Source organism: Lithobates pipiens, unplaced genomic scaffold (genome assembly GCF_037356315.1).
Source record: "Lithobates pipiens isolate NorthernLeopardFrog02 unplaced genomic scaffold, aLitPip1_a1.2 Scaffold_22, whole genome shotgun sequence".
Taxonomy (NCBI): Eukaryota; Metazoa; Chordata; class Amphibia; order Anura; family Ranidae; genus Lithobates; species Lithobates pipiens.
In genome coordinates, this window is record NW_027507784.1 from 199,874,943 (window position 1) to 199,883,494 (window position 8,552).

Genomic DNA, 8,552 nt, shown 5'->3' on the forward strand with positions numbered 1-8,552 from the left:
TGCCCACATTACATACATTGGTCTCTACCCCCTTTAGCTGCAGAGGCAGCAGCTGAGGATGTACACATGCTGCGGCAGGAATTATACCCCCTGTTGCTTTTGGTGGATGATCATGACCCAATCAAGTGAATAGGGCCACTCTGAAAACACCCAGCAACAATGTGTAATGCATGCAGTAGCATCATGCTAGTGTGGGATCCAAGGGGTTAAAGCAGGTTAACCCCTCCTTATAGCCTGCTTTAGCCACTTGGTCGCTGTACTGGATAAGGTTGCACAACCTTTGCAGTGCAAGCCCCATGCCAAGCGTGACAGGGTGTATAATTTCTGCTGAGGCTGCAACATGTGTAAACCCCTGGACCCCTAGGATGGAAGCAGAGAGGGATCCCTGGGATGGGGGCCAGAGGGGGATCCCTGGGATGGGGGCAGAGGGGGATTCCTGGGATGGGGGCAGAGAGCTGCAGACATGATAAAAGACAAGAGATGGTCAGATGCTGCAGACATGATACAGGAGGTGGACAAAGGCTTCAGACATGATACAGGAGGTGGACAGAGGTTGCGGACATACTGCAGGAGGTGGACAGAGGCTGCGGACATACTGCAGGAGGTGAACTGAGGCTGCGGACATACTGCAGGAGGTGGACAGAGGCTGCGGACATACTGCAGGAGGTGAACTGAGGCTGCGGACATACTGCAGGAGGTGGACAGAGGTTGCGGACATACTGCAGGAGGTGGGCAGAGGTTGCGGACATACTGCAGGAGGTGGACAGAGGCTACGGACATACTGCAGGAGGGGGACAGAGGTTGCAGACATACTGCAGGAGGTGGACAGAGGTTGCGGCGGACATACTGCAGAAGGGGGACAGAGGTTGCGGACATACTGCAGGAGGTGGACAGAGGTTACGGACACACTGCAGGAGGTGGACAGAGGTTGCGGACATACTGCAGGAGGTGGACAGAGGTTGCGGACATACTGCAGGAGGTGGACAGAGGCTACGGGCATACTGCAGGAGGTGGACAGAGGCTGCGGACATACTGCAGGAGGTGGACAGAGGCTGCGGACATACTGCAGGAGGTGGACAGAGGTTGCGGACATACTGCAGGAGGTGGACAGAGGTTGCGGACATACTGCAGGAGGTGGACAGAGGTTGCGGACATACTGCAGGAGGTGGACAGAGGCTGCGGACATACTGCAGGAGGTGGACAGAGGCTGCGGACATACTGCAGGAGGTGGACAGAGGCTGCAGACATACTGCAGGAGGGGGACAGAGGTTGTGGACATACTGCAGAAGGGGGACAGAGGTTGCAGACATACTGCAGGAGGTGGACAGAGGCTACGGACATACTGCAGGAGGTGGACAGAGGCTGCAGACATACTGCAGGAGGGGGACAGAGGTTGTGGACATACTGCAGGAGGGGGACAGAGGTTGCGGACATACTGCAGGAGGGGGACAGAGGTTGAAGACATGATAGTGTCCTCCTCACAGTCGCCTCCTCCTCTGTCCACCATCATTACTTCTCCACATGATCAGTGTGCTGTGTCCTCCTCCTGTGCCCCTTTCACCTCTCCACTGGTCAGGGCAGCACAGTGCTTCTCTGACCTGTGGAGAGGTGAAAGGGGCACAGGAGGAAGACACAGCACTGATGATGTGGAGAAGTAATATGATAGTTGACAGAACACATTAGTCTCTGTCCCTCCCCTGCATGCCACAGCTTCACCCTCCGCCACCTCCGGGCTCCCAGCGATGTCCTCCGCTCTCACTCACAGAGTTTACCCACAGTTTTACTCTCCTCTTCCCTCCTCAGTACTCACCCCTGCTCGGCTCCTCTGCCAGTGTCCCAATTGCGCCATTACGTTACTGCGCATGCGCCGCCCAGGCGAGCGCGTACGAACTTTCCCGAGCCCGGTCGGCTTTGGAACAGCGCATGCGCCATTCCATGGTCGGCTCGTGGCCATCTTTTTTGCGGGCCCCGATGCCCATAATAGATTTTAATGGCCAGCTCCAAAAAGGGGTTAACTCTACGGGCGGTTGCAAACACCGTGGGGCCCCCTGCTGGACACTGGGCCCTCGGTCCGCGCCCGACTGCCCTAATGGTCAGTACGCCCCTGGACAGACACCATAAGCCTTCAAAGACAGATTCGACCGTAATTCATGTGGATTTTCGGACGAATGCAATTTTTGAACGAAAAACGAAATAAATTAAAACGAATTTCGGGAGTAACTAAATAAATAAATTTTCCGGACGAAAACAAAATTCCGAAACGAAATATTTTACTCTGCACATGTCTACTGGCCGTGGGGTTCTTCTCCCTCCAGATGTCTATCAGATCATAAAGATGGAGAAAACATGAGACTCTACTACTGCTAAGCGGCGTTTTTTTAAGGATTATTTTGGAGGGGTCTGATTTGTCCATTATTCTATCTAGTGGTATATTACTATCCCCTCCCATGATCAGCTGTCCCTGTGTTTTAGGTATCAACGTTTGAAGCATTTTGCCGAAAAATTCTGTCTGGCTGGAATTGGGGTCATAGTATGATATGAATGACACCATTTGGTCATGGAGACGCCCCACTGCCATGATGTATCTGCCTACTTTGTCTTTAATTATAGTGATGGGGGTGAATGGGGTTTTCTTTGAGAAACAAATTGCCACTCCCCCTTTTTTCTCCGGACCCGATGCTAAGTAATATTGTTGGTATTTGTTATTCTGGTATGGGGGGCCGATGTTTTAGAAAAGTGGGTCTCCTGCAACAGCAGAACGTCTGCCTTTTGGGCGTAATAAAATTGGAAGACTGGTTCTTTTAGTTGGGGAATTAAAGCCATGAACATTATGGGAAATTATGGAATAGTCTGTGTGCTAAAGTTTAGCCATCGTGGAAGGGCAGAGAACTCTTACCTTGTGTCACGTGTCTGGACCCTGTGCTTTCTGAAATAGTAGACACCATTTTCTCATTTGACCAGGACCAGTGCTCAAGGGTGGAGCGTGGAGCCATTAGCAGGATCGGTAGATGGGGGGTAGAGAAAAGATGAAAGAGCAGATTAGATAAGTAGCGATAATTAGAGCGTTGGGCCTTAGGCCCATAATTGCAGTCATATTATAACCATGTAATTTAGAAACCTGTTGGGGCGTGGCCCCAGGCGGACTTAATGTCCGGATTGTTGTGCGCAAGAGTACCCTCATCAGCATATGGGCGGCATATGGGCGGCATGCATTGCCACCCCAACCCAATAAACAGTCACCTATAAACAGGCAGCCAGGTATCCTATAAGCTATAAAACATTGTAACTCCTGTGGTCAACCCAGGTCAGCTCCCCCAGTTCCGTCCCTGCCCATCCGGGATGGGTGGTTCCCCTTCGGTAGTGGCCATCCCAGGGTTCCAGTCCCAGGGGCTGTCGTCAGCCCCTCTCTGGGGTTTGTGTTGCCGGACCCTCCACCAACAATTGAAATTAACTGGTGGTTAGCTTAAGTATGCTAACTGACAAAAAACAAACTTCAAGTCATTAAACAGGTTGTGCCACTTGCAACTTCGTGGCTATGAAACAGAGGCAACTGTGTGCAGTCCACCCACATGAGTGGATCTTGCATGTGCAGAGCAGTGATCTTCCCCACCGGGGCAACAACTGCCCATCAGGTAGTTTGCGGTGATCTTCCCATTCGTGCTTGTCTTTGGTCCTGTCACAGCGGTGACAGGGAACGATTCAGCTGGCGTGAGGGGGAGGGGGCATTCTGGTCATAAGAGATGATGTCTAGGTGCAACAGCAGGTCTTCCCCTTCCTGAAATGTTGCAAAAGAATGAGATCTGCCCTGGAGAGTGAATGACAGCCTGAAAGGAAATGCCCATCTGTACTTTATCTGCTTGTTCACAAGCTGTTGGAGTAAGGGCTTCAGATTTCTGCGTTTTTGGACCATAGAGGGGGCCAAATCTTTAAAAAGCTGTATTGGCGAGCAAAGTAAGGTCTTGTCTGTTGTGCGCTGCAAACATCAATTTTTCCTTTATGCGATAGTATTGTGGCTTCACAATGATATCTCGTGGTAGGCCATCCTGCCTAGGTGCTGTGAGGGCTCGTGGATTAGATCAATCTCCATATGATGTGATTTTATGTCAGGAATCAGATCCTTCATTAGTTCTGTCATTGCTGTCTCCAGATCCGTGTGGATATCAGGAAGGCCTCATATACGCACATTATACCAGCGAGATCTATTCTCTAAATCTTCGATTTTGGCGTTTGCTTCTTCCAATCTATCCTGGAGATCTGTAATCATGTGTGATTTCTGATTAACTTTTTGGACTGTGCCTCCTAGCTTGTCCTCAATCATATCAAATCGTTCACCAATGCATTGAATGTCCCTTTTTAGGTCAGTGGCACATGTCTTTGATAGCTCTTGCTGCAGCAAGGTGGAGAAGCGTGCGAATAACACAGTGTCCCCTGCATAGTGAGCTGGCTGTGGATTTGGTTCTAGAGTCTCTGATTTAGGTTGGCTAAAGATAGCATCTGTCAGTTCTGCCATATTTCTGTCCATCGAGGACATGGGGGAGTCAGCAGGCTCTTGTATGTCCCTGTATATGGTCGGTGATGGGGGCTGTGATAAGGAGTCCCCCTGATTATCTGCCTCATAGTCTCCAGATGATTGGGAGGAAAAGGGGTCCCTTATCCTTTCAGGCTCAGGCTGGGGTTTAATTGCTGCTGAAGTTTCCCCCTGAGGGTTTCCACTACCTGAATCTGTGTCAGCATTCGTTGCTGTGCTGCCCTGTGCTGTCCCCCGTGCCATCTTGGGCTGCTGTCTGTGTGATGGGGAGGACCCGGCCGGTCCGCTAGTTTTCGGCTGCTTGTGTGGCTGTTTTTTAGGCTGAACGGTTGCCCACCGATTCATCACCTGCTCTGGGTGTTTATCTTTCGGTTTCCCGAAGTTCCGCTCTGCTGTCTCTGCTAATTTTTGCTTTTATGGGTCGGGGTGTGAGGAGCCCGATTAGAGCGCGACTTCCTCCTGGATCCCGCACATGCGCACTCTATCATTTATAAAGGTATTAAAAAGTAAGGGTCCCAACACTGAACCTTGGGGAGTCATTAACCACTACTCTCTGAATTATGTCTTTTAGCCAGCTTTCTATCCATTTGCAAATTGATCTTTCCAAGCCTGTAGACCTTACCTTACACATGAGCCATGTGTGGAAAACTGTGTCAAACGCTTTTGCAAAATCCAAGTATACGACGTCCACAGCCACCCTCTGTCCAAGGTTTTACTTACATCATAAAAAAAAATCAGGTTTGTTTGACAACTTCTGTCTTTCATGAATCCATGCTGTTTGTTGCTTAAAATATTTTTTTCCAGCAAAAACTCATCTATGTGGTCTTTTATTAAACTCTCCAGTATCTTTCTGAATATAGAAGTTAAACTAACAGGTCTATAGTTAATGATGCATCACAACGCCCATCATTAGTGCCACCTATCAATGCCATCTATCAGTGCCATCTATCAGTGCCACCTATCAGTGCCCATCAGTCAAACTGTCACGACATTAAAAATAAATAAAAAAGTATCGGAAATCATTATTGGTGAGTATGTGAAAAAAAGTATCGGTACTTGTACTCGGTCTTAAAAAAGTGATATCGGACAACCCTACAATAAACCATTCTTATATGGGGTGTGTTCTACCTCGTGTGTGGCTATTTATTTATATTACAATTATTGTGTATAGGTTTTTTTCTTCTTTTGCTATCGAATGCTGTTCTGAATGATTATTACAGAGTAATGTCTGCTATTCCGTGTGGTCACATGTATTTAACATTTACAGTTACATATCTGTTATATGTAAAAATAAATCATGTTACATTTCTTTTTCTAGGAGACTATAGAGTTCTAATTATGTATGTTAATTATACTCAGCACACTGGCTTAGTGGTCTGCACAATAATATTTTTGATGAATAACACACCATTGCATGCAGTTGAGCATGCAAGTTATGGAAACAACTATGATGTGGCAATGGCAATTAGGCATTTGCCTATTTCCAGCATACTCTGCTGTTTAAAATGTAAGCATAAATTAGTAAATGTGACTTGTTTTGCTTCCTATGATGATATTTATATAATTATCATTGATGTAAGAGTTATATCTCTATTCTATGTATGCCATTTTTTTTTAAGTCTAATTCGTATTTTATGAAAATGTTGAGTTCTATTTATATATGTTCATTCAGTAATCATGTTACTTATTTATATTCTAGGTATAATTGTACTCAGCACAGTGGCTTAATCTTCTGCAGTCTTAGCTAGCAGCACTTAGGTCATAAGTTTAAATCCCACCCATGCTACCACCTCCCTAGAATTGCAATGGCAAATGCATATGTGCTTTGGTGAATACATAAGTGCCATCTGTGAAAGATAAATTGTATCACACTGATGGCAAATATGCTTTTCCTGACACACACATCCATTCTCCATTGAAACTTTAGGGCAGTGGCAGGTAGCATTTGAACCCATGACCTGACTGTTACTAGATCAAAGCACAAACCACTCAGGGACTGTGAAAAACAATGGACTACCGGTGCAAAAAGGAACTACCAATCTATATTTTAGTTTGCTGCAACCTAATATAAAAATGTCACTATGTGAGCAAATTTATTTTCAAAATATATATATATAACGTGAGTTGCTCTAACTATTTAAATTCCACAATGTTTTATAAAACCCACAAAGTGCCGAGCATATATCAATATTTCCTACAAAACTACTTACTCCCTCCTCAAAGATGCTAAATGTCACAAAATTACTATATGACACTTCCACAGTGTGTATCAAAACCCACAGAAATAACGTGATTGTATTGGCACCACTCTAGAACTGCCTACTTCACCGGCATCACGGGTATGCCACCTCTACAGTAGTGTCAAAAGGTATAAATTGCATGACCTTGTAGGACTTAGGCCCAGTAACCTAATGCCTACTACCCCATGCCCACATACCACCCTCCAAAACCCCTCTTTACAAAAGACCCAACTAGGCTTTGGAGTAAATGGCCATCCGGCCTTATTTTATTAACAAATATAAACTTTAGTAAATAACATAAATTAACATTACCAACACTTCAACTTTTAAACTGGTTCCTGGTTGGGTGGGGGAAACGCCCACCCACTGGTCACTGCTACCACCTATTTTTAACTTCAACCTTATGCCTCCAGTCGGAATCCCCTGACTCGGAGGCGTTATCAAACCTAGCAGTGACCTACCCCTTTTAACCCTTCCAGGTACCCCCTGTACCTGGAAGTACCATAAACCACTCCCATCACATGGATGGGTACAGCATGTTTTTACACATGTACTTCTCCGATCTCCTCTCCCAGCAACCCAAAGAGCTGCCACAGCCCGCAAGGGGTAAACCCTTACCCTTGCGAGCACCTCCAAACCCTCAGGCCCCACTGGATCCCATCTTGCATCCCAGGGCCCACAAATCCGTACCAACCTCAGTCAAATGCACCCCATCACTCCCGAGATACCTCCAAGTGTCCACCTCCAATTCCCTGTGTCGAACCGCCAAACATCCATTCCAAACAAAAACCTGCTAACTTCTTTATTTACTTTTACCGAGCCCTGTCAACCTTTTAGTCCGACCACGCCCATCTCCAGGACCTCTAACCTACCATGTCCGACAATATCACCACCATTTGAGGATAAGCAGCTTGTTATCCTCAATAGGTCATCCTTTTCGTCCCAAATCAAATCCCGCATGGATCTTGCTCCCATGTCATTCCCCCCAACATGTAACACCAAAACATAGGGAGGGCGGTCTGGTCTAGAGAACCTAAAAAACCTCCCCCAGCACCCTATTCCCCCGCATCCCCAGTACCCCGATTCACCAGACTAGAGCCTCCTGCCCGGGGGTATCATCAATTACCTGCCGTTCGGCCGAACGACCGACCTCTTGGCCCCCCAGTTCACATACGAGTGGCCAAGTCTCCACACCAATCCGACTTCCCGACCTGTAAAAAAGATTAACAGCACAAACACATACGTTAAGGCAACACATAAACATATCAACAAATTTACAACAAACTCCCCTCGTGCAACCCTTACAACATGTGTGGGTGCACGTGCAACTTAAACCTGTCCGAGTCCCACCTCCCTATGCGCCTGACCACCTTCTGACTCAGTCCTGCCTTTTGACGCCTCCGTCGCCGCCCCAATTTGGAATGAATGTGATGAAAAAAATTCTTGTGGTCAAAGCCTGCTACGACAAAACATTTGCGGAACACTGCAATAAATTGGAATTTTAAGAGGGACCCCCAACCCTCATGTACCAGGAATGAACCCCCGCCTTGCGGGCGTCTCTCCAAATAGGTCGCCACCGTTTGTACAGGGCAGAGACCAAACCCAGAAATCCTCCTCACCTCCATCCGTGCCCCCCGTTCACTTTTGTCCATCTTGGAACGTCTGACCCAGATCCCGATGTAGTCTTGACCACACTCCACCTCCCCAGCCAGAAGCCCTCCAGCCACTCCCTTGGACGGGCCTTTCTATACCCTTTCACTGCCTGCTTCCCCCAGCAGTCCTTG